The sequence below is a fragment of the Lissotriton vulgaris genome, chromosome 7 (genome assembly GCF_964263255.1).
Source record: "Lissotriton vulgaris chromosome 7, aLisVul1.2, whole genome shotgun sequence".
In the NCBI taxonomy this organism is placed as follows: domain Eukaryota; kingdom Metazoa; phylum Chordata; class Amphibia; order Caudata; family Salamandridae; genus Lissotriton; species Lissotriton vulgaris.
In genome coordinates this window covers 413,068,448-413,081,426 of record NC_141695.1, presented here as the reverse complement: position 1 = coordinate 413,081,426, position 12,979 = coordinate 413,068,448, and the positions used below count along the sequence as shown (strand labels likewise).

At 45.5% G+C, this 12,979-nt stretch overlaps 1 protein-coding gene across 1 annotated transcript in view; it reads left to right on the top strand.

Annotated features, from left to right (window-relative positions):
* Nucleotides 1-12,979, top strand: part of LOC147701763 (sulfotransferase 2B1-like) — a 524,091-nt gene that overhangs the window by 463,319 nt on the left and 47,793 nt on the right. The gene's annotated exons all lie outside the window — the stretch shown is intronic.

The window sequence follows — 12,979 nt, the reverse complement described above, 5'->3', positions numbered from 1 at the left end:
AGGGAGAGCGAGGGAGGGAGGGTGAGCAAGTGAAGTAGCAAGGGAGAGTGAGGGAGGGAGAGCGAGGAAGGGAGGGAGAGCGATAGAGGGAGAGCAAGCAGGGGAGAGGGAGGGAGGGAGAGCAAGGGACAGAGAGTGAGGGAGGGAAAGCGAGGGAGGGAGGGCGAGGGAGAGGGAGCAAGGGAGGGAGGGAGGGAGAGCAAAGTAGACAGAGGGAGGGAGACAGAGGGAGACAGAGGGAGGGAGACAGAAGTAGAGAGAGGGAGACCTCAGAGAGAGGGAGACCTCAGAGAGAGGGGGAGGGAACGAGAGAGAGGGAGACCTCATAGTGAGGGAGACAGAGGGAAGGAGAGAGAGAGAGGGAGACCTCAGAGTGAGGTAGACAGAGGGAGGGAGACAGAGGGAAGGATAGAGTGGGTGACCTCCAAGAGAGGGAGACTTCCGAGAGAGGGAGACCTTAGAGAGAGGGAGACCTCAGATAGAGGGAGACCTCAGAGTGAGAGAGACCTCAGAGTGAGGGAGAGGGAAGGAGAGAGAGAGAGGGAGACCTCAGAGTGAGGTAGACAGAGGGAGGGAGACAGAGGGAAAGAGAGAGAGAGAGGGAGACCTCAGAGTGAGGTAGACAGAGGGAGGGAGACAGAGGGAAGGATAGAGTGGGAGACCTCCAAGAGAGGGAGACCTCCGAGAGAGGGAGACCTTAGAGAGAGGGAGACCTCAGATAGAGGGAGACCTCAGAGTGAGGGAGACCTCAGAGTGAGGGAGAGGGAAGGAGACAGAGGGAGGCAGAGGGAGGCAGAGGGAATGAGGGAGAGGGAAGGAGAGAGAGGGAGACAGAGGAAAGGAGAGAGAGGGAATTAGAGTGAGGGAGACTGTCAGGGTGAGTGAGACAGAGCAAGAGAGGGAGTGAGACAGTCAGAGTGAATGAGACAGAGGGAGAGATGGAGAGAGGGAGTTGGAGTCAGAGAGAGTGAGACAGAGGGAGAGAGACAGAGGGAGAGAGACGGAGAGAGAGGATGGAAGGGAGAGAGAGGGAGGGAGAGAGAGGGAAGGGGAGAGAATGAGGGTGAAAGAGAGAGGGAGAGGGAGGGAGAGGGAGAAGGAGAGAGAGAGAGAGAGTGTATGTGTGTATTTTGGGTCTGGTCGCTCAGTGGACGAAGGCGTCCGCTGCAGGGACCTGTGATCAACCTCATGGTCACAGTTTTTTTTTGCTCTAGCCCCACCCCTTCCCCACTGACCCCGCCCCCGCAGGTACGGCCCTCGGATACAAACCACACTGTAAATTTGGCCCCCAATAGAAAGTTTGTAAGTAACCATGATCTAGAGTGATCCAGAGTTTAATGAAAACATGCTGCAAATATAAAAGGAAAGTGTTGCAATTCAAAGAGAAGCAGCGTATTGAAAGTATACTGGAGACTGCTTTCAATTTAAAACAGAATGTATTCATTCTGATCTTGAAGAGAATCAAACTGTTGGATGCAATAGTCAAAGTGTTGAAAGACAAAAGTAGAAAAAAGTGACTTGTGAACAGAATCAACTTTTGCAAAATCTTTAGTGAACATTGGAAACATACTTCTACTAGTGAGCCTTTTTTAATGAGGAAAGTTGCTTCTAGGTAAATAGTTTACCATTTGCAGTTGATACTGGAGGTCGTTACTATGAAGCCCAGGGTGGTTGTCCTCTTCCAAAGGAGGAAATGGTTGGTAAAAGTGCAGTACAGTTAATAGCTGAATAAGCGCAAGGGAAATGTCCGGTTAAGCCCGGGTGGGGGTGGGGGTGGGAAAGTGGGTATATTGGCTTAAAACACAAAATTTGGTAATGTGCCTATGTCGAGGTACTAAAGGTGTTGTAGAACCACTGGGAGCACATATAAAGTGCCCTATAGCATGGTGTATGTTTTACTCGCAAATTTGCATGTTTTAATAAGCTTTGTTGATGAGCGTTCCGGCAGGTAGTTGTTGAAATTAAGTTCTTGTATTTGCTATAGTGACTCAACTAGGTTTGATGGGGCTCTTTCTTTTATTTTGTAAGGTTAAGGATGGATGGGAAGAGGGTGGTGTAGAGGTAGTGGGCCCATATATGAATCGCTTAATAGTATGGTATATATTTTTCTGGCAAATTCCCATGTTTTAATATGTTTTGGTGATGAGTGTTCCAGCAGACATGTACACAAATTAGACAACATTTCTGTGGATAACAAATATGCTGATAGACACTCTTGCACTGTGGCAGAAGACTGCCAGCATTGATGGCAAATTATGAAACTTGGCGCCATTGTAGATTTCAATGGAAGCTTAACTATTTCTTTGTTACTATGGTGTAGTCAGGATTTTATGTGGGAAAAAATAAACTGGGGGTGCTCTAAAAGGGGGGCAAACCTCTTAAAGGGGTGTGGGCCATGTAAGTAGGCGTATGGTCTAAATCAAGATAAATAGCATTGTGTGATTTAGAAAATCCCCTCCAATTATCATACATTCGGAAAAAAACATTCTTTCTACAACGTGGCTCCCCTAACATGATGTCTCCAATTCTCAGTAGTGAGCAAAATGAGCATGCGTACATCGATGTGCATGCTACCACTGCAGTAAAATAAAGAAAAATTACTATGTTTGCGAGGGCCGAAAATAGAGCCTGATAGAGACCTGTTTGGAGGCTCCCTGAAAATAACTGCCGGGCCTCAGACCCGGCCCAATTAAAGCCCAGCATCCATCCATCCTAAGCACTGTGCCATCAAACAATCTTTAATTGATGCATACATTCCTACTTATATACATACATCTGTTCCTGCACGTATCTTAAGCATCTATCAGTTTCCTCCCCTTTCATAAGCACTGTGCCATCCATGCAGCCATACTCCTATATATCCATAGATACATCTGTTCCAGAACCAATCCTAAGCATCTATAAGCCCACGCGTCTATCCTAAGTACTGGTCTATGCATTCATTTATCCTTCCATCCATACATTGATACATCCATCCATCTAGACCTTTGTATTCATCCATCTGGCCATGCATCCACTCGCCCTTTATTCAACTAGCTTTCCCTATTTCCGTGCACCCTCTGCCCGATCCTAAATACGGCATATTATAATCATCCACCCAGCCTCTTAAGGGGTCGAAAAGGCTGGTGATGACAGACAGATGTTTCTTATAAAGAACAACAAAGCTTTGAGTTTCTCTTTGTGGTGGTGTTTTGAACAAAGGTTCATCTAGCAAAAGAAATGTAAAGGAGCTTTTCAGGGTAAGGCGTTAATTTATAACCATAAAGTTTTGTCCAGTTGTATATAGGAACACTGCTTGAAAGTGGCTGTGACTCACAGATACTGAATACCTATACTTCTTACATTTGAGAGAGTATACTGAAGAGCTAATTTGGGGTGGTGAAAACCTGCAGTTCTATATTTCCACATGAAGCAAAGTATAGGAATATAAAAGGAATTGCACAGCTTTTATCTTTATATTAAAAGAGGGTGTGAGAACTAAGTGGGCCAGCAAAGTGTGTGTTTTCGTAGCACTAAAACGAGACACTGTGGAAGGTCAGAGCAGGGTCGTGCTGGAGTTGCCTGCTTGTGGTCATCTGCAGAGGAGCAACTAGAGCAAAATTTCAGGGGGACCTAATTCTTCAAGCGATAGGCTGAGTTGGGATGTAGGGGCTGTAAAAAAGGGTGAAAAAGACAAGAGTCTCATTTACAAAAAAAATGGTCTTTCGAAGACCTGTGAAGTACTCAGGTGCGGCTCTGTGTGTGCGCCCGGGAAGCTGTCTCAGAGATTCCGGGGAAATGGGCGTTGTGCACCTGGTGGGCTGTCTGATAATCACCCTACAATGATGTTACTCCTGCTTTGCAAAAAGAGAAGGGAAATCCTGAGAGAAAATGGCTCTCTTTAAAGAATTTCCCTTCTCCTATAATGCGACTCACCTCGCATGATGTCTGCACTTCTCAGTAGTGAGCAATGTGCATGCTCTCACAGTTGCACTACAGTGCAATAATAAAGAAAAAATGGACTACATTTGCGAGGCCCGAAAATAGAGCACAATAAAGACCCGTTTCAAGGCCCCAAAAAATAAAGTGCCTGGTGCTCAGACCCCCAAAGACACCCCCCAATTAAAGTCCTGGTTGCAGTGTTATGTTTGCAAAGTTGTAGATAAAATTGTTAGGCTAATAATGGTAATTTTTGTGTGTGCCGTTTGGTTGATAATATCATCCTAAGTACATAGATTACAATGTTTAAAAATACTATCTATAAAGTTGTCTGCAATGGGTTGCAGAGAGAGTGCTGTGGGGTGGTGGGGTGCGGCAGAGAGGTGAAAAGTACGTAGTAGTGCAGTTACATATAAATAGTAAAGGTGTATTTGAATAATAAAATAAATACTTGCTGTTTGTTCTATGGCACTACTTGTCATCCTATTGCTCCCCTGTTGTGCTCCATCAGTCGTTAGTAGAAGTTTTGCAATTGTATGTTATTATTATATTATAGTGAACAGATGTAAAAGATAATTGAATCTATTTTTTTGTTTTTCAGAAAATTGTTTCATTTGGATTAACATTTCCAAATGCCTAGAGGGAGTGAAAAAAAAGAAAAGAGAAGAAAAATATATATTTGACAAAAGGAAAGGTCTTCAATTAGAGAAAAATGCGAGTAGTACAGAAACAGTTTGTTCTAGTAAAAGTACTAGACATTTTGTGAAAAAATTATTACGACCATTTAATGAAAAAAACATTGCACAAAGCAAACAGAAGAATGTTTCAAGTAAAGGTGAAGAAGACTTCAATTTAAAATACCAGGAAAAGGAAACATGATAAAGAAACAGTATCTGTTTCTCGGAAACACAAGCAATTTCAAGAAATTCATCAGAGACGTTTTCGATCTAGAGGAGGGGTACTCATTGTACGGCCCGCGGGCTGGTGGCGGCCCAGCAAGCCTTCCCTGGCGGCCCGCGGACCTTGCAGACATCGTACCCGACTTTTTTTTTTTGGAGTGTCTGCAACCAGAGCGCAACTCAGACTCCGCTGCTCTCTGGGGGCCGGGCGATTCCCGCCATAGTCAAGAGTGGGGCTGCAGGGGCGCTGAGAGGTGAACAAAGCCTCATTAACATGCCAATGGTCTTTTAAAGACCTATGAAGTGCTTCGGTGCGGCTGTGTGTGTGTGCCTGGAAGCTGTCACAGCCACGGAACACACAGGCAGGGTGAGGAGGGAGAGCGAGGGAGGGAGAGCAAGCGAGGGAGGAAGAGCAAGCGGGGGAAGGAGGGAGAGTGTGTGAGGGAGTGAAAGGGAGCAAGCGAGGGAGCGAAGGAGAGCCCGTGAGGGAGAGCACGCGAGGGAGCGAGGGAAAGAGAGAGACCGAGGGAGAGCGAGAGAGCGAGGGAGCGAGAGAGAGCGAGAGAGTGAGGGAGAGCGAGGGAGAGCGAGGGAGCAAGGGAGAGAGAGGGAGCGATGAAGGGAGAGCGAGGGAGGGAGGGATAGCAAGCGAGGGAGGGAGAGCAAGCAAAGGAGAACGCAAGCCAGGGAGGGAGAGCAAGCGAGGGAGGGAGAGAGAGGGAGGGAGGGAGAGCAAGGGAGGTAGAGTGAGGAAGGGAGGGAGAGCAAGCGAGGGAGAGTAAGGGAGGGAGGAAGATCGAGGGAGGGAGGGAGAGGGAGGTAGAGCAAGCCAGGGAGAGGGAGGGAGGGAGAGCAAGCAAGGGAGAGGGAGGGAGGGAGAGCAAGGGAGGGAGAGCAAGGGAGGGAGGGAGAGGGAGAGCGGGGGAAGGGGGGGCGAGGGAGGTTGAGCGAGGGAGGGAGAACGAGGGAGGGAGAGCGAGGGAGGGAGAGCAAGGGAGGGAGGGAGAGCAAGCGAGGTAGCAAGGGAGAGTGAGAGAGAGGGAGCGATGGAGAGTGATGGAGGGAGAGGGAGCGCGAGGGAGAGTGAGGGAGGGAGAGGGAGTAAAGGGGAGGGAGAGCAAGGAAGGGAGGGAGAGTGAGGGAGGGAGATCGAGCGAGGGAGGGAGAGCAAGCAAAGGAGAGCAAGAGAGGTAGAGGGATGGAGAGCAAGTGAGGGAAAGAGGGAGGGAGAGCAAGGGGGAGCAAGGGAGGGAGAACGAGGGAGGGAGAGGAAGGGAGAGGGGGAGCGATGGAGGGAGAGGGAGTGTGAGGGAAGAAGAGCGGGGGAGGGAGAGCAAGCGAGGGAGAGTGAGGGAGAGAGACGGAGGGAGAGCGAGAGATGGAGGGAGAGCAAGCGTGGGAGAGCGAGGGAGGGAGAGCAAGGGAGGGAGAGCGAGCGAGAGCGATGGAGGGAGGGAGAGGGGCACGAGGGAGGGAGAGCAAGGGAGGGAGAGCGAGGGAGGGAGGGTGAGCAAGTGAAGTAGCAAGGGAGAGTGAGGGAGGGAGAGCGAGGAAGGGAGGGAGAGCGATAGAGGGAGAGCAAGCAGGGGAGAGGGAGGGAGGGAGAGCAAGGGACAGAGAGTGAGGGAGGGAAAGCGAGGGAGGGAGGGCGAGGGAGAGGGAGCAAGGGAGGGAGGGAGGGAGAGCAAAGTAGACAGAGGGAGGGAGACAGAGGGAGACAGAGGGAGGGAGACAGAAGTAGAGAGAGGGAGACCTCAGAGAGAGGGAGACCTCAGAGAGAGGGGGAGGGAACGAGAGAGAGGGAGACCTCATAGTGAGGGAGACAGAGGGAAGGAGAGAGAGAGAGGGAGACCTCAGAGTGAGGTAGACAGAGGGAGGGAGACAGAGGGAAGGATAGAGTGGGTGACCTCCAAGAGAGGGAGACTTCCGAGAGAGGGAGACCTTAGAGAGAGGGAGACCTCAGATAGAGGGAGACCTCAGAGTGAGAGAGACCTCAGAGTGAGGGAGAGGGAAGGAGAGAGAGAGAGGGAGACCTCAGAGTGAGGTAGACAGAGGGAGGGAGACAGAGGGAAAGAGAGAGAGAGAGGGAGACCTCAGAGTGAGGTAGACAGAGGGAGGGAGACAGAGGGAAGGATAGAGTGGGAGACCTCCAAGAGAGGGAGACCTCCGAGAGAGGGAGACCTTAGAGAGAGGGAGACCTCAGATAGAGGGAGACCTCAGAGTGAGGGAGACCTCAGAGTGAGGGAGAGGGAAGGAGACAGAGGGAGGCAGAGGGAGGCAGAGGGAATGAGGGAGAGGGAAGGAGAGAGAGGGAGACAGAGGAAAGGAGAGAGAGGGAATTAGAGTGAGGGAGACTGTCAGGGTGAGTGAGACAGAGCAAGAGAGGGAGTGAGACAGTCAGAGTGAATGAGACAGAGGGAGAGATGGAGAGAGGGAGTTGGAGTCAGAGAGAGTGAGACAGAGGGAGAGAGACAGAGGGAGAGAGACGGAGAGAGAGGATGGAAGGGAGAGAGAGGGAAGGGGAGAGAATGAGGGTGAAAGAGAGAGGGAGAGGGAGGGAGAGGGAGAAGGAGAGAGAGAGAGAGAGTGTATGTGTGTATTTTGGGTCTGGTCGCTCAGTGGACGAAGGCGTCCGCTGCAGGGACCTGTGATCAACCTCATGGTCACAGTTTTTTTTTGCTCTAGCCCCACCCCTTCCCCACTGACCCCGCCCCCGCAGGTACGGCCCTCGGATACAAACCACACTGTAAATTTGGCCCCCAATAGAAAGTTTGTAAGTAACCATGATCTAGAGTGATCCAGAGTTTAATGAAAACATGCTGCAAATATAAAAGGAAAGTGTTGCAATTCAAAGAGAAGCAGCGTATTGAAAGTATACTGGAGACTGCTTTCAATTTAAAACAGAATGTATTCATTCTGATCTTGAAGAGAATCAAACTGTTGGATGCAATAGTCAAAGTGTTGAAAGACAAAAGTAGAAAAAAGTGACTTGTGAACAGAATCAACTTTTGCAAAATCTTTAGTGAACATTGGAAACATACTTCTACTAGTGAGCCTTTTTTAATGAGGAAAGTTGCTTCTAGGTAAATAGTTTACCATTTGCAGTTGATACTGGAGGTCGTTACTATGAAGCCCAGGGTGGTTGTCCTCTTCCAAAGGAGGAAATGGTTGGTAAAAGTGCAGTACAGTTAATAGCTGAATAAGCGCAAGGGAAATGTCCACAAGCTCCTGTGTATAAGTGCGGTTGTAGTAGTATTTGTAGTATTCAACAGGAATCTATTGATATAATGCGAAATTTGCTACGAGTATATACACAGAAAATGATTAAACAGAAGATTAAGTTGTTACAAGGACTAGATCCATGTAATGTAAGAAAATAGACAAAATATGGGCATTCACTGGCTTGTCTTTCAAGAAAAGTTTGTAAAAGAGTTTTTCATCACTTGAGGATGTTAGCAGTAAACCATTCAGAAATGCGGAAGTTTGTAAGGAAACTGTACTATGTAAAAAGTCCTGCAGTATGTTTAAGTGAACTGAATACATGTCTTTTTATGGTTCTTTATCGGATGTTCAAAAGAAAAGTGTGATGATATTGAAATGCGATATATTGGTTCAGACGAGCAGTCCATAGAAAGTGAAAGTTTGACAATTACAGATGTTGGAGGAGATGGGAAAGTGATTAGTACTGATCAGTTTGAAGAAAAATTTGGAAAGTTTATTGTAGTGTGCTCTAAAATACCAAACTTCGGGCCAGATGTGGGTAAATCAGAAATATTGATTTCTTAATAGTGAATTTTACCAATTCGCTATTAAGAAATTGGTATTTCCTACGTAGGTAAAGATTCGGTAAAAAATACCAAATCCTTAATATTCCTTATAACCGAATCGGTAATTGAGATTTGGTTATAAGGAATACCTACCGATTCATTTCTATGGGCTTGGAGCCCCATAGGAATGAATGTGAAGACATTCAGTATTAGCGATTCGGTATTACCAAATCAATATTACCAGGAGGTATTTCAAGGGTGCCAAGGTGTACAAGGGACACCCTATTGCACCCCTGAAATATGCATGTGTGCACATGTGGTGCACATACATGCCTTAAGGGCATGGATGTGTGCCACATGGCACTTTAAAAAAAGCAAAAAATTACTTTTTTAAGGGAAATTGGTAATTACCACCAACTTGAAGTTGGTGGTAATTACCGATTTCATAAGGCTCAAAAGTACTCTTAAATGTGCTTCCTACATTGCATTTAAGGAATCGGTATTACTGAGTTTTGTACGAGTAAAATGTCCAACTAACTATAACGTCCCTGAAACCTATGGTTTTGTCAGTGAATATCTAAGGTATTATATATATATATATATATATATATATATATATATATATATATATATATATATTTATATATATATATGTATATATATATATATTTTTTTTTTGCGCGGGGGAGCGTTTCATGGGGAAAAAAGAATGATAGAGTTTTTAAAAAATGTAGCCTTTTTTATAAATTGGAGGTAGTTCTAAAAAGAACTGTTTTTTTTCTTCTTTTTGTTGTTTTATATTTTTTTATGTTTTTTGAACATTTTGTACTTTTTTTGGCTTTTATGAACTATTTTTTTTTTTTTGTTGTTTTTATGGGGAGAAACAAAAAACAGGGAATTGAAAACGGCTCAAGTGGAGCAAAAAAAATCAGGAAAAAATTAAGGATTTTTGGGGCATTTGTGTTTGTCACCAGCACGGTTGATGAGCGTTATGCTTTGCTCACCGTAGGTGATGGTCTTGCCACAAAAAATACAAGAGATCTTGTATTGCCCAAACTTTTGTTGAATGTTTGGGACCATCTCCCTTGTTTCTGGTCCCGATGGAGTGGGTTGCTTTCGTTTGAAGGTGCTGGGTGAAGATTGGGGAGGGTTGCTGGCCAGTTCTCTCACCTCTGCAGCAGCATAGTTGTTGGGATGCTTGCGCTGCATGTGCCGGATCATGGTGTTATTACCAAAGGAACATTTTTTATTAGGGTTCCCCCTTGAAAGTTCAATGCCACAGATTTGGCAAGTCACCTTTGGCGCATTCACTTTCTTCTTTCCCTCTGGGATGGAAAAAAACTCCCATACAATGTGCTGCTTTGGCTTATATGGGGTATTGTCTTCTGACAGCCACCTCCTCCCCTCCTCCTATTCCTCCTCCTCCTCCTCTTCTTCTTGACCACCAATGTGATGTTGTGGTGGTCCTCTTGGTGGTGGTGGTGGTGGTGGTGCAGATGCTGCAGCTGCTGCTGCTACTGTAGCCATTGTAAAGTACAAAATATAACACAAAGATCTCCAAACAGGTCTTCCTCACTCAAAGGACAAAGTCAGAATAAGGAAAAAAGGAGGGGGCTTTCATCATTTGGAAAATAAACTGTCCTGAACCAATGAAAAGTGTTATTTTCAGGTCACATGACCCGGGCTTTCATAATTTGGAAACCAAAACTGTTCTGCACCAATTAAAAGTGTTATTTTCAGGTCACATGACCCGATGTGCTTACACGACGCGCCACGGGGCGCACCACGTGAGTGCGTAATTTTTCTGGTTTCATATGAGTCAACTAACAATAACATCCCTGAAACACATGTTTTTTTAGTGAATTTCTAAGGTTTTTTAATGCTAATTCCTAACTATAATGTCTGTATAATCTATGGTTTTTTCAGTGAATTTCAACTTTTTTTTAATGTTAATTTCATATTTTATTGTTTATAAAACCTATATTTTTTCTATTATATTTTTAAATATTTTGGAACTCTATTATACTTTTTTATTTTAAATTAAAAAAATTATTTCATGTTTTATCTCTTCCCTTAAAAATATGTAGCTCTTTTTTTTAGGGAGAAAACTGCAATCCCATACCGGTAGCGTACCAAGCTCCATCACCACATGAATCCGATCCACCATATTGCTAAACTCGTAAAAGATGCACATTTTGTATCCAACGGGTTTGTGGCACCGCGTCCCACGTAACATCATATACGCATGAAGTCGCCCCAGCTGCTACTTTGGTATCTGATGGGTACGAAGTACCAAGTCATGCATTACTTCATGTACATATGGGGGCGCGTCCGGTGCACGTTGCGTATGTGACAAGTGCATGCCACCAGGCCCTGTGTTACTTCACTGACGTATTGTGTCGCACCGGGTACGCCATTCCCTCTTATTTTTTGTCTCAGATGTATATCTAAAAAACTTTTAAAAGTTTATGATAGCAAGCAATAATCTAAAATATTTTAAACATTTATATAGTTCTAACTGTAATAAACGTATATTATAATAAATATGTTTTCTCAAAATCCCGTCGGGTGCGGCCTCCTTGCACGCTCAGTGCGCGATTGCCATGTGACCTTAAAAAAAAGCATTTGATTGCTTCATAACATTTCCCATTGTAACAGTTGGACGACCCCACCCATTTTAGTCATTCTCTCTACAGCGTTTGATGAGAGACACTTCTTCTGCTTAAAGAGCTTTTTTGAAAAGTTTTTTTTCTGTAAACACATATATTATATTACACACAACATGCAACAATCATCTTGATCAATATTCATGGTCTGTACATTAGCCTTCCACGTGAGATGGCCATGCATCTCAAACGTTACATCAAAAAACAAATGTGTGTTACACGATGCCGCTGGTGTGTGTGTGCACATTATTGTCTTTCGGCCTGGGTATTGGTGGCTCTAAGAAGTATCATCAGCCACGGGCAGAGTGCACACCCTAGATCACATGAGACAAACAGTAAACAGTAATGTGCTGATTTGTATTGCTGTACCCTCTGTTGTCAGGCTTTACCTATATAGTAGTGTGTTATATGAGAGACTTTCAGATTCACGTTTGACATACATTGCTTGACTGTAATGAGCGTTATCACTTTGTATGAAATGGCCTCACCGCTGATCCTCCCTCCATCCGAGCACATTCACATGTGTACGCTTCGCGATAGCAACACTTTTGATAATACCGCACATCATTGACATGCGTGACTGCACATATCCACAACCTTGACAACGACATGTGATATTCGCCATTTAATCTTTTCGAACAGCATCTCATTAACAATAGTTGCCGCCCTCCCGATACATGCTACATTAATTTAAATTGCGCATTCTGCAACATCAAAACTGCAAAAGAAACACACATAAGTACACTTCCTGGCCAGCTAGGAACTGAACAACACCCAGATCCCCAGAACAATTAATCACACCCCTACGCTGGCCTGGTGTACACAAGCCCAGCCCAGTTTGCATACCTATAAATAGGATAACAACAACACCACATGTCCCAGTTCTTCCACACTGCCTCAGGTGATATGGCCGCATCCACCTCGCATATCACAATGCGCAATAAAAAAAAGGGATCCATGAGGTGTACACGATTCTGGCAATCAACACTGGCTCTAAATTGTAAACCCTACTGCCCCATCATGTTTTGTAAGGAATCCATGAGGTGTACACCATCCTGCAACCAACACCACAACTGAATTGTGAACACTGCTGCCCGTAGTGTTTACACAGACGACAGCAGGTATGCAGTGAGCGTGGGTGCACAGGGGCTCCAATTGAGCATGGTGCTGCAGGAGGGGTGGGATGCATCAGCCTGAGTGTATATTTGCAACCAAGCCAAGCTGCCCTGTGTAATGATGTGGTCTCTGACCTCATTCAGTCCCATCTCTGTCTCATTTTAAAGACCTGCTGGACCGCACTGTAGGCCTGAGCGTTGGTATACCATAATATTATTTTACCTTGTGTATTCTCATGTACTCTAACCACAATTCCCACTAACAGATCGTAATTCAAAAACAAAGGATGCACTCAACTGTTGTTTTCTATTAAGCTTGAAATAAACCTTCATTTACCTCCAGACATTTCCACCATTAAATTAGTTATCCCTTTTCAGACACTTAGTTGATTGAGCCAAAAAAGGGGCGGAGTGGGTGCTCACCCCATCATGATGCCCTCTTGCATTCTGACGCCTTCCATCATGGAATCAAGACACCGTCCCTGACCGGATACCTGCTCTCCCATCCTACAAAGGTACCCATTCTCAGAGCTTGCACCAACATGTCATTGGACACACTTATGGTGGCAGGTGAGGAGTGAAGCCTCGGCATGCAGGACCTACAGTGGAGCACA